Source organism: Pan troglodytes, chromosome 6, assembly GCF_028858775.2.
Source record: "Pan troglodytes isolate AG18354 chromosome 6, NHGRI_mPanTro3-v2.0_pri, whole genome shotgun sequence".
NCBI lineage: Eukaryota > Metazoa > Chordata > Mammalia > Primates > Hominidae > Pan > Pan troglodytes.
Genome location: NC_072404.2, coordinates 49,083,821 through 49,095,829, shown reverse-complemented (window position 1 = coordinate 49,095,829; position 12,009 = coordinate 49,083,821). Strand labels below are relative to the sequence as shown.

The following is a 12,009-nucleotide window of genomic DNA, read 5'->3' as shown; positions in this document are numbered from 1 at the left end:
TTACATGCCAGTCTTTTAAATCATATTCACTTCCCATAGATGCGTTATGATGATGATGATGATGATTTGAGACGGAGTTTCACTCTGTCACCCAGGCTGGAGTGCAGTGGCATTGTGATCTCGGCTCACTGCAACCTCCGCTTCCCAGGTTCAAGTGATTCTCCTGCCTCTGCCTCCCAAGTAGCTGGGATTACAGGTGCCCACCACCACGCCAGGCTAGTTTTTGTACTTTTAGTAGAGATGGGGTTTCACCATGTTGGTCAGGCTGGTCTCGGCCTCCTGACCTCAGGTGGTCCACACACCTCAGCCTCCCAAAGTGCTGGGATTACAGGCGTGAGCCACCGTGCCTGGCCCTGTTGATGCATTATTAATCTCGGCACTTTGAAAAATGAAAATTTAAAAGCTAGCTTAGCTGTCAGTTGGAAAATATGCTGCGCAAAATGCTTAGATTCTGAAGTAGTTCTGTGGTGAAGGGCATTGTTAAATTAACCAGAAACTGTGTTTTATTAGTGTACGTGCAAATCATTTACACAAATGATTGAAATGTGTAACAGATATACAGAAAATAGAGACAAAGTCTTATCTTTCAGTGTTTCTTCATTATGACTGTAAAAGTATGGAGCATAGTACTTTTTCATATCTTTAACAAAAGAAATTCATATTAAAAAAATGCCAAAATGATACAAATGTATAATTTAATAAGTAAATTTTTTTTTTGCATTTCCACTGCTTAGTGATAACTACTATGAAAAGTTTGGTAAGTGTTTTAGAAAAAAAATTACATTTAAAGAACTCACAGGCTGGGTGTGGTGGCTCACGCCTGTAATCACAACACTTTGGGAGGTCAAGGCAGGCAGATCACCTGAGGTCAGGAGTTCGAGACCAGCCTGACCAGCATGGTGAAACCCCAGCTCTACTAAAAATACAAAAATTAGCTGGGCATGGTGGCGCATGCCTGTAATCCTAGCTACTGGGGTAGCTGAGGCAGGCGAATCACTTGAACCTGGGAGATGGAGTTTGTAGTGACCTGAGATTGTGCCACTGCACTCCAGCCTGGGTGATAAAGGAAGACTCTGTCTCCAAAAATAAACAAACAAACAAATAAATAAAAGAAAAAAATCACTAATGAATGTTTCTTGAATTTCTTCCAGGGACATAAATAAATATTTTCTTTTAGTGGTATAATTGGCCATAATGTTGTGGCTTCGGATGAAAACTAAACTTTAGAATTTAGTTATGTCATAATGTAAACATTGTCTGTATGAGAATTTTGTAAAAATAATTGCCTATTTAGGTGCATAGATAAATTTTGCATTTTTTAACGCCTGCCCAGTTCTTCTCCTTACACCCCCTTATCTCTCCTCTACCATATGCTTAATTGCTGCACCCATTTCTTTTTGGAGGTTCTGTAGTGTAGGTGCTGCTGATGGCAGAACTAGTCGTGATTTACTTTGCCATGTGTAGGGCAGGTGCTTTCAGCCTTAATCACTGACTGTTTCTGAACTCTGCAAAACACACTAATTGAAAAGTCATGTTAGGCAGCACAAAAGTACCCTATATGATGATAATATATCCTTGTTGGGCGACTGAGATGCTGTTAATAGTTTGGATGCCTTAAGTTAGTAGTTTGGGTTGGTCTTGTCTGAATTTATATACTTAATTAAGAAATAGTGGAGAATTTAAATGTAAGGTAATTTTGTGCAAGTCATAGGAAAATAAAAGATAGGTTATTACTTATGCTAGTTTCCTTTTTTTATGTGAAAATTCTGAATTGCTTATTGAAAAGACTAAACTTAAATATTCGATTCCCTTGCGGAAGAGGATGAACACGTGCTTCACCTACTTTATCGCTGGATGGCACTGTGTGCTCTTGGGCTGCCCTACAAATGGGATCTCTTTGGTGGTCAAAATGTTGTGTACCCATGTTTCTGGAGAAGGCTTTTTGTGTTCTTTTCTAATGTTTGTAATAGCACGTGTTACTTGTTGTCAAGTACATACTACATTTTATATTGTAGTTATTAGTAGGAGAATATTTTAATTTCAATGCAATGCAAATTTTTTTCCCTTATAAGGCAAAATCTCAGAGAGAGGGGGAAGGGAGAGAGAAAGAGTGAGTGACTCGTGTGTGTGTGTGTGTGTGTGTGTGTGTGTAATTAATTTTAAGCTTATTGTTGAATTAACTTCTCTATCCATTTGGTAACCTTCCTGTATAGGCCTCTAGGGTAGTGGTTAGGAAAACCTTAGTCTCTCTCTCGTGTGTGTGTGAGTTTGTGTGTGTGTAATTGATTTCGAGCTTATTGTTGAACCCACTTCTTTCCATTTGGTAACCATCCTATATAGGCCTCTAGAGTAGTGGTTAGGAGCATGGACTCTGGAGCCAAACTACATTGATTTAAATCCTCAATATACTGCTAAGTAGCTATGACCCTCAAGCAAGTCATGAAATGCTCTATGCTTTAGTTTCCTCATTCACTAAATGGGAATAATAATAGTGTTTGCCTCAAAGGATTGCTGAGGATTAAAATGAATTAATTTTTGTTAAGTTCTTATGGCAGTGCCCATTACATAGTAAGCACCAAATAAGTGTTAGCTTTATGACTATATTATTATTACCACTACCTTAGTTTCTCCTTTTTCTTCTCTTTCCTTCAATCCCTCTTCTGTCCATTTTCACCTTATTACTACATTCCTTAGCCGTGCATGTCCTGCCCTAGGAGCCCATTGGTTGCAGCAAAGCCTGATTTTTACCTAAAGCGTTTACTTTTTGATAGTCTTGCAATTATGATGTCTTCCATTATGAAGTAAGAGTCTTACTTTGCTACTACTTTTTTTTTTTTAATTTCAATTAGGGTAATGTACATGTTAAAATACTTCAACCAAAATTAAATGAAACATGCTGATGGTGTATTTCTTATTGTAAACATCCATGTGAAGCTTATGGATTCTGGCTGATTCGTAGAGTAGGCAGAGAACTGAGATAACATGAATGTTCAGGAAAGACCTCTTTGGTAGTGAGCTGTGATGCAAACCTGATCATTTTGAGGAAAAGTACTCCAGTGCACATTGACCTCTTTCGCTAAAAGAGATCTTGAGGTAACTGACGTCCAGACCTTTACCATTAAATTGGTGAAAATCAGTACACTGAAACAAAGCTCAACATGAATTAGTACAGCCAGCACATATTACCCACTACAGATAAAACTGTTATTCTCTTTTTTTGGGTCTTGTTTTGTTTTGGGTTCTATCCACAAACTCCTCTTGACTCTAAACTACATCATTTCCTGAACTTTCTAATGTATTCTCAAGCATGTCCTATATACATGAAGGATGTCAAAACTCAGAGATGAAATTTTTTTCAAGATGATTCATAACAATGGTATTTGAATTTTGTCCCTGCCCAAAATTTATATTAAGAATCTAAGAAGACACATGATATTGTTTTCCTCCTTCTGTTTTTTAAACATAGCCTTTTTTTTTTTGCCTCATGTAACCTCAAAACATGTTGATGTCCTTCCTTTCCTTTCCCTTCCTTCCCTTACCATCCTCCCTCTCTTCCTTGCCTCCTTTGTGTTTCCTTAACCTTTTTTTCTTGAAGTTAGCTACAAGCCATGCATGGCTAAGTAATGTTGACCTTATAATTTGGGGACTAGGATAGAATTCCAAATACTTGTTATTTTTGAGTATCTTGATTTAAAAAAAAAAAAAAAGATCAGTCACCATGCTAAAGTAGGCCTGAGGCTGAAAGTGAGGTTAGTGAGGGGAAGAGGAAGGAAGACAGATTTTTTAAAGTGGTGCATTGGGATAGAGACTTCTCATAGTTGCTCATATTGCATAGTTTTAATGGTGGAAGTGATTACTGTTAGGACAGTGTCAAGAAATACAAAACCCATTGATGGGAACTGTTTTAGGAACTTCCATTGGTCTTTGTTCTTTCCTCAATTTTGTCATCTGTATTTGTTCTTAGGACCTTGGAAGTGGTTTTTGAACAATAATTTTCTTTTAGTGGGTAGGACTATGAAGTTCATGCCCCAGGGGAAGAGACTGATACGTGCAATCATTATTGTCGTGGGAAACACAGACCTATATATTAGAACAGGATACACTGCAGTCATTTGTGTAGGAATCCACTTAATGTGACTTGAAAGGGAATTTTCCTGACCACTATCATGTCTGGCTTCATGTTCAGACATTCTTACTGAAATACTCATTTAATCAGAGGTTTCTCTTGTGAAGGAATTTTTTTTTTTTGGGTCCAGGTTTTCAAGAGTTCCGTCAAATATCCGTATAAGGTTTTTAGACAAATGAAGAAAACCTGCTTTTGAGAAGCAATGATGGCTTTTTCACTAGAAATAAAAAGTTCCAGGTTTTATAGTTTGTTTCTTAAAAATATATGATTAAATAATTATCTTCTCTTTTAAAAAATTTGTTTTTTGCTGACTTCTTACTTTGTGACTTGAAATGTATGTTACAGTCTTCTTTTGTGCTTGAATAACAATGGTTTGAAAAGGAACAAAAAGGCATCTAAAGATGGTATTTCAATTTGTCCAACAGTGTTCAATTTAAGCCTTTTATTTTTTAAACTTTCAAACAAGCACAGTGACTTGATTTTTTCCCCCATGTTATCATCTAAGAGTGTGTTTTGAATGTGTGTTTTGACCGTAAACCAGGAGTTGCAAAGTCAAATGCTTAACTATGCCAGACGGGTAATTAAAATAAGTGAACTGAGTCAGACGAAAAACAATAGGAAATGGTGATGGATATGGACTAAAGAGCCCACATCCTGTCTGAGGAGAGAGTCACTACTCTCTCCAGCATGTGCTACCATGTGACATTGTGATCCCAGTGCAGTGGTGTGCTGGTAAATGTTTAACAACTGGCTCATTAAAACAAGAAAAACAACAACAACAAACTGTCACAGGTTGCATTTGCCAATTCTCATGGTGTAAACACTCCCACATAGCTAATTTCAAGCCTCTACTATGATTGTCACTGCACATGTTTAGAAGAGATACTAATAATTGGCTCAATGAGCAAGTACAAGCTAGCTGCAGCACACCACTAGCCCCAGTGTAGCCAGGTTTGCAATTTTTGAAGAAAACTGATTTTTTTATATAAAATATCTTGGGTTTTAAAATACTATGTAGGCCAAAAAAAAAAAAAAATTAATGAACTAAATCATGCTTATCAGTTGCCAATTTATAATCTCTGACAGTAAACTGATAATACTTCTTGGAAATCTTATTAGAAATCGATTTTGCTATTTTATAGTCAAACTGCAGATGTCTAATCAATGGTTTCACTGGTATTTTTTGGAATCAACAATTTTTTTATTTTTATTTTTTTACACATGAAAATGTATTGCTATCAACAGTGTTTTAATGTATGTTTAATATTGGTATAAGGTAAAAATTAGCAGTTCAGAAATTATTCTTTGATTAATTAGAACAGCCAGTATACTTGGAATGTCTAAAACTGACTAAACCTGGCTTGCCGTCTAGGGGGGTTGTTTTTCCTGGATGCATTATTTGTGTTAGTGAAAGATGGAAAATGTCAGTCTAATTTATTGAAATTATAAAATTGTTGTATAGCAAAACCCTAAGTAAGCTGTTTTGTGTGTATTCCCTTGGATGATATTTTTAAAATTATATTTTACAATTCTTCTTACTTTTGAGTATTTCTGAAGCACTTTTTACGATGTTACCCTGAAGTCATACAGACAAGGCTGTGAGGAGGTTAGTGCTATTTTGTAAACTTGACTCAAGATACAGGACTTTGCTGTCCAAGGGAGTGTAATGAGGGCTGAGCTGAGACTGGGTCTCAGGCCTGTTGAATCAGGGTCCAAATTCCTTTTCGCCAGACTGCTGAGGATGTAAAAAAAGATTAAAAAATTCTGCCCTCTTCAGAACTGTCTAGCCCTCCAATTGTGGTTAAAGGGTGAATGGAAGATATGGCTAAGATAACAATCATTGTTGGATGAATATAAGAATTGACACAACAAAGCAGAGTGCCTCCTTAAGGGTTTTATCATATTACAGTCTTCTCACATATAAAACATAGTTGTGGGTATGTTAGAATGCAGATCATATGCAAATGTGCTGAATTAGGGACATATGAGTATATGGATATATGATATAGTATGTCATCAAAGGCTGATTGTGTTAGTATACCTTTGAGGTCTCTTAGGGGTGATGTTGAAAAGCCCAAACATGTCTATAGCTTGCAGCTTAGATCTTAAAAGCCATCCAGTTTGTGCCATGTGGTCTGTTGATGAGGAGTTCTGACTGTAATGTAAGTTAGTGAATTTCTGAAATCAGTTTCCTTGATTTTATTCTCTGGTGAGATGCGTTAGTAAGAACAGAGGAATGATTATCCAGGTGTTTGTGTGTGCAGTGGGATATTCTCAGTGTTCCCGTTCCTGTGAAGTGATGGCCATAAAATGGCAGTAATATTTAACAAAAGCATTTTGTATGAGTTTGGGGAGGAGGCAAGGAGGTGTGAAAATAACACAGTTGTCATGCAAACTCATGTTTGAAGTAAGTCTTCTAGGCCTGTTTTCAATCAGACTGTGTCCCTCAACTCCTCATGTCACTGGGTATTATTATTATTATAATCTCAGCATATCGTCCCTCTAAGTCACTGGGTTTTATAGTGTTTAGTGTGTGTCTTTTACACTAGACCGTTTTTCCATGAGGACAGAAAATTCATCTCTTTTCACCATTCTGTCTCAGCACCTAGCACGGTGCCTGAATGAAGTAATAAGTATTTGCTGAATGAAAACAATGAAATGTGCATACCAGATTTTTAAAACTTTCAAATAAAACAGCATTAATATAGGAGAATATAAAGTGTGTTTTCTCTCACTTGCTATTCTTCAGATTGTTTTTTAAATCACTGAGTTTGTTTAATTAATACAGCAATCCTTGGCATTATGTACCTGTATTCTTTACATGAATTTTTGCTTGAAGCGTAAACACGTAACAAGTATTTTACCTGCTGGATCATTTGGTCACTGAAATCATGCATTTCTTGTCCTATTCCACACCTGGCTTTGCACCTTTCCCTGGAACTCCCATGAGATAGATCACTTTAAGAAGAGTCATCAGTAAAGAACTTCATCATGTACTGTGTAGTCTAGTGAGTCTCCCCTGTTATTTTGGGAACCATTCCACAGAAGCTCAAGAGAGCAGTGCAGTGTGACATGGCCAGAGAAGGACTGTGCCAGCTGTGCAGTGGATCATACAAGTAATCGTCAGATTCACCATTACATTCTGGGATTTTGGTTGATCAGAATGATCAGATGTAGGGAGAGTGTCTAAGTTCATTTATTTTGATTTCATGCTGGGGCTTGGTTCATGAGCTTGTGATATGTGGGGTAGCTCTGTTACTTAATAGTTCTAAGAAAATGCTTGAAATTCCACTAAGAGAGCTTCATTCCTTTAGTTGTAGAGAAAGCTTTTGAATCTTTATTAATTTTTTATTAAAGTCTGTGTAGCCCTGGAAAGGGTAACATCATGAATAACCTTTACTTGATTCCATTTTTGGTGATGTGGCTGTGCATTTCCACTGTTGTTCTATTTCTTTCCTCTTTCAGTGCCAAACTTCATATGTTATTAGTATTTGAGGTTTCTGCTTCCTACCCACTAATTATTTTCTTAATGCTTTGCATTAGACTGTACACTCCCATCCTGCTACTGATAATGCCTTTGATATACATTCAACACTCTTCCGTCTAACACTCTCCTCCTTTGGCCTTTAGACACCACACCACCTGTTATTCTTCCCACCTGTTTTTTTTGTCCCCTCCTTGGTTGACTCCAGTGGTCTGCCCTTGTCCTCTGCTTTCCCTCCAATTATCCAGTCTAGTCATCCACTTCAGTGGCTTTACCCTTGTGTTAGTTTTCTGTTGCTGCATAACAGATTATCAGAAATGCAATATGAAAGGTGCCTTCCAACAACACAAACTATGATTTTATAGTTTCTATATGTCTGTTGTCTGGTAATGACTTAGATGGAGTCTCTGCTCAGGTCTTAAAAGGCTGCCATTCAGGTATCTGCTGGACTGAATTTCTCAGCAGGACCTCAGAGGTCTTTTCCAAGCTCATTTAGATTGTTGGCAGAATACAGTTTCTAGAGCTCATGGAGGTTGTGGGTTTCAAGGCCAACAGGAGCATGACTCTCTGAGCTTCACCTTCCTTTAAAAGTTAGACCAGGCCCACTCAAGATAATCTCTTTTTTGATGAATTCATTATTAACTGATTACAGACCTAATTATGAGAGTGACATTGCATTGTACAGGATGTATATGCCAGAGGATGGGACTCTTAGTGGCCATCTTAGAATCCTGCCTACCCCAAGCCTCAGTGTAGATGACCACTAAGTATTCATGACTGTGTCTCATCATTATTCAGGGCTCCAGTGGCTGGATGGCAACCACTCATAGGCATCTCCACCTGGACATCCTATCGACACCTTTAAATAAATACCCCTTCCCCAAACAAACAATCCCACTCTATTCTAGCATATTTCTTCACCAAGAAAGCCATTTTTTTTCTTTTTCTTTTTTTTTTGAGATGGAGTCTTGCCCTGTCACCCAGGCTGGAGTGCAGTGGTGCAGTCTCGGCTCAGTGCAACCTCCGCCTCCTGAGTTCAAGTGATTCTCCTGTCTCAGCCTCCCGAGTAGCTGGGATTACAGGTGCCTGCCACCTCGCCTGGCTAATTTTTGTGTTTTTAGTAGAGACAGGGTTTCACCATGTTGACGAGGCTGGTCTTGGACTCCTGACCTCAGGTGATCCGCCCGCCTTGGCCTCCCAAAGTGCTAGGATTGCAGGCGTGAGCCACCTCGCCCGGCCAAGAAAGCTGTTTCTATAAAGTAAATTCGCATTTCTTGTAAGTTCTAGGCTAAAAACATTGGAACTCTCTTGGTAACTTCTTGTTTATTCCCTACAGTCTGTTCCCAGGACTTGTGATTCCATCCTTTAAATGTCTCTCAGATTTGCCATTTCTTCTCTTTTTTTTTTTGAGACGGAGTCTTGCTCTGTTGCCCAGGCTGGAGTACAGTGGCGCGATCTTGACTCACTGCAACCTTCGCCTCCCAGGTTCAAGGGATCCTCCTGCTTCAGCCGCCTGAGTAGATGGGATTACAGGCGTCAGCCACCGCGCCTGGCCCATTTCTTCTCTTTCACACTGTCCATACCTTACAAAGACCTGTGCAAGTTAGCTTATTGCCTTGTGAGAAAGGGGAACAGTCTAAAGAATGCCTACATGCATTATATTCCATACTTCCATCGTTTTGTGCCACCTCTCTCCCCGTTTTGGAGGGGATAATACATTATTGAATGGTGTTGGCTCATGCCTGTAATCCTAGCACTATGGGAGGCTGACGTGGGTGGATCACTTGAGGTCAGGAGTTTGAGACCAGCCTGGCCAACATGGCAAAACCCCGTCTCTACTAAAAATAAAAAAATTAGCCAGAAATTGGCTAATTGAACTCGGGAGGCAGAGGTTGCAGTAAGCTGAGATCGTGCCATTGCACTCTAGCTTGGGCAACAGAGTGAGACTCCATCTCAAAAAAAAAAAAAAAGAATGATGTTGAAGAAACAGTAACAAAAGAGCACCAGGACATAAAGGCAATGGTAATCAGAACTAGAGGAAAATGTGACAAATAGAGAATTGGAGAGGGTCCTAGAATAACCAGACAAAGGATGTGAAGCCCTTCCCAGAATGAATCACTCCTATGGAAGGAACAGCCCCTTGGGCTCCACGAAATAATGAAAGAAATCTGTAGAAGTTAGAAGGAAGTAGCCTTTATTCAACTTGTTTACTTTTGATATGCCTAGTGCTATCTCATGGAACCCATTGGTCACCCCATTTACAACAGACTCACCCCACTCCCTATTCCTAGGCCAATTCTTTTTTTTAAATTTAAATTTAAATTTTTTCATATTTAAATTTTTAATTTTTTTATTTCACTAGGTTTTGGGGGAACAGGTGTGTTTGGTTATTTGAATAAGTTCTTTAGTAGTGATTTCTGAGATTTTGGTGCACCCATCACCTGAGCAGTGTACACTGTACCAACATGTAATATTTTATCCCTCACCACCCCCCACCCTTTCCTGCAAGTCCCCAAAGTCCAGCATATCACTCTTATGTCTTTGCATCCTCATAGCTTAACTCCCACATATGAGTGAGAACATTGGATATTTGGTTTTCCATTCCTGAGTTACTTCACTTAGAATAATAATAATAATAATAATAATAATAATCCAGGTTGCTGTTAATGTCATTATTTCATTCCTTTTTATGGCTGAGTAGTACACCACATAAACAGAATTAAAAACAAAAACCACATGATTGTCTCAATAGACACAGAAAAAGCATTTGACAAAATCCAGCATCCCTTTATAATTATGATTAAAACCCCAAGCCAATTCTGACTTCAGGGAAGGTTTGCTATTTCTTTTCTCTACCCATCTGTGGGTCTTTAGCATCATCTTGCACTCAATTTTAGCCCCACAGGGTCTTGCTCCCTGAAGATTCCCTCATTGTTCCTTAAGCCACCTTTCCTCCTTTCTTCACCCTGAATACGGGGCCTCAGTCCCTGACATTGTTTCCTAACTCAGCCTCTATGTTTATCCATCTGGTATGTGGGGAAGGAACAAGTGGGCTTGGGCTTTGTCACTTCAGTGGGCAGATCCACTGAACAAGGCAAATTTCGCCTGACCTTCTCATTCTGTGGAGATGCTTTTCTACTATTGTAGCTTTCTGTGGGAATTGTACCTAACTTTCCTCCTTTTCTCTTGAGCATTTCTTCTTTAAATTCTTCAAATTAGAGGAAAGCAGTGTTATTCATTCATTTTTGAGTTTAACTAATAGTTACTGATTGCCTACAGTGTGTCTTGGGAGTGTTCCTGTTGTGGAGAGAGAGCAGGAAACAAATCAGACAAATCCTTTGCTTCCTGAAGCTTGCATTCTAGCAGACAGAGATCCAGAAGACAAAATGACCCATCTGAGTGAATGAGGGAAGAGTTGAATGAGAGATGACATTTCAAACCATAATCCCTCCTCTTCTACTTTTTTTCTCATTGTCTCCATCTTGCTTAGAACTCCACATCTTCGATTATTCTTTTCTCTTGTATATGTAGATGAACTCCAGTTATTTTTTTATTTTTATTTTTTTGTGACAGGGTCTTGCTCTGTGTTCTAGGCTGGAGTGCAGTGGCATGATCATAGTTCTCTGCAGCCTCAATATTCTGGGCTCAAACAATCCTCCCTTCTCAGTCTCCTAAGTAGCTAGTTCTACAGGTGCACACCACCACGCCCAGTTAATTTTTTTTTTTTATTCTTAGCTGAGAAGAGGTCTTATTGCCCAGCCTGATCTTGAACTCGTGAGTTCAAGCAGTCCTCCTGTCTTGGCCTCCCAAAGTGATGGGATTATAGGCATGAGCCACTGTGCCTGGCCAGTTATTTTATTTTATTTTTTTACATCCTCAAAAAGAAAACCTTTATTCTTTCTGCTCACCAGCTTAAGCTACGGTCTGGTATCTCTCCTCTCCTTTTTACACAAGCTCTGAGATACCCCTGTGGCTCTCACATTGTTTTCATTCATTCCTTTGCCCCCGTTAATCTGGATTTTGTCCTTGCTGCTTTGTTGACACTGCATTTTAAGAATCATCTGTGATCTCCTGGTCATTAAATTTAATAGCTTGTCTCAGTTTTTATTCTCAATACTTTTCCAGACATGTGACTGTGACCACAATATTTTCCTACTGGGAAGGCCCTTTCCTTTGTTTTTGCATGACTAAATTCTCTTTATCAAAAAATGTTAGCTCGAATGCCACTTTTTATCCCTTCTTGATTTTTAAAAAATGTCTCTTGTAGTATTGATCATTTTTATTCTGAATTATAAATAATAAATTAACCTTTCTGAGAGATGAAACTGTTTTATTGATTTTGGGATCTCCCACTACACTTAACAGATTGCCTTGCATATAATAATTACTTATTAAATAT

The 12,009-nt window shown here is 38.5% G+C and overlaps 1 protein-coding gene and 1 long non-coding RNA gene across 13 annotated transcripts in view; one reads left to right on the top strand and one right to left on the bottom strand.

The window, feature by feature from the left end:
• LOC107975775 (uncharacterized) overlaps positions 1-2,739 on the bottom strand; it is a 46,286-nt gene extending 43,547 nt beyond the window's left edge. Inside the window, exon 1 of the long non-coding RNA XR_001719212.3 lies at positions 2,620-2,739. This is a non-coding gene — a long non-coding RNA (uncharacterized LOC107975775). The remainder of the gene's footprint in view (positions 1-2,619) is intronic.
• SUGCT (succinyl-CoA:glutarate-CoA transferase) overlaps positions 1-12,009 on the top strand; it is a 769,414-nt gene that overhangs the window by 153,989 nt on the left and 603,416 nt on the right. The window lies entirely within an intron of this gene.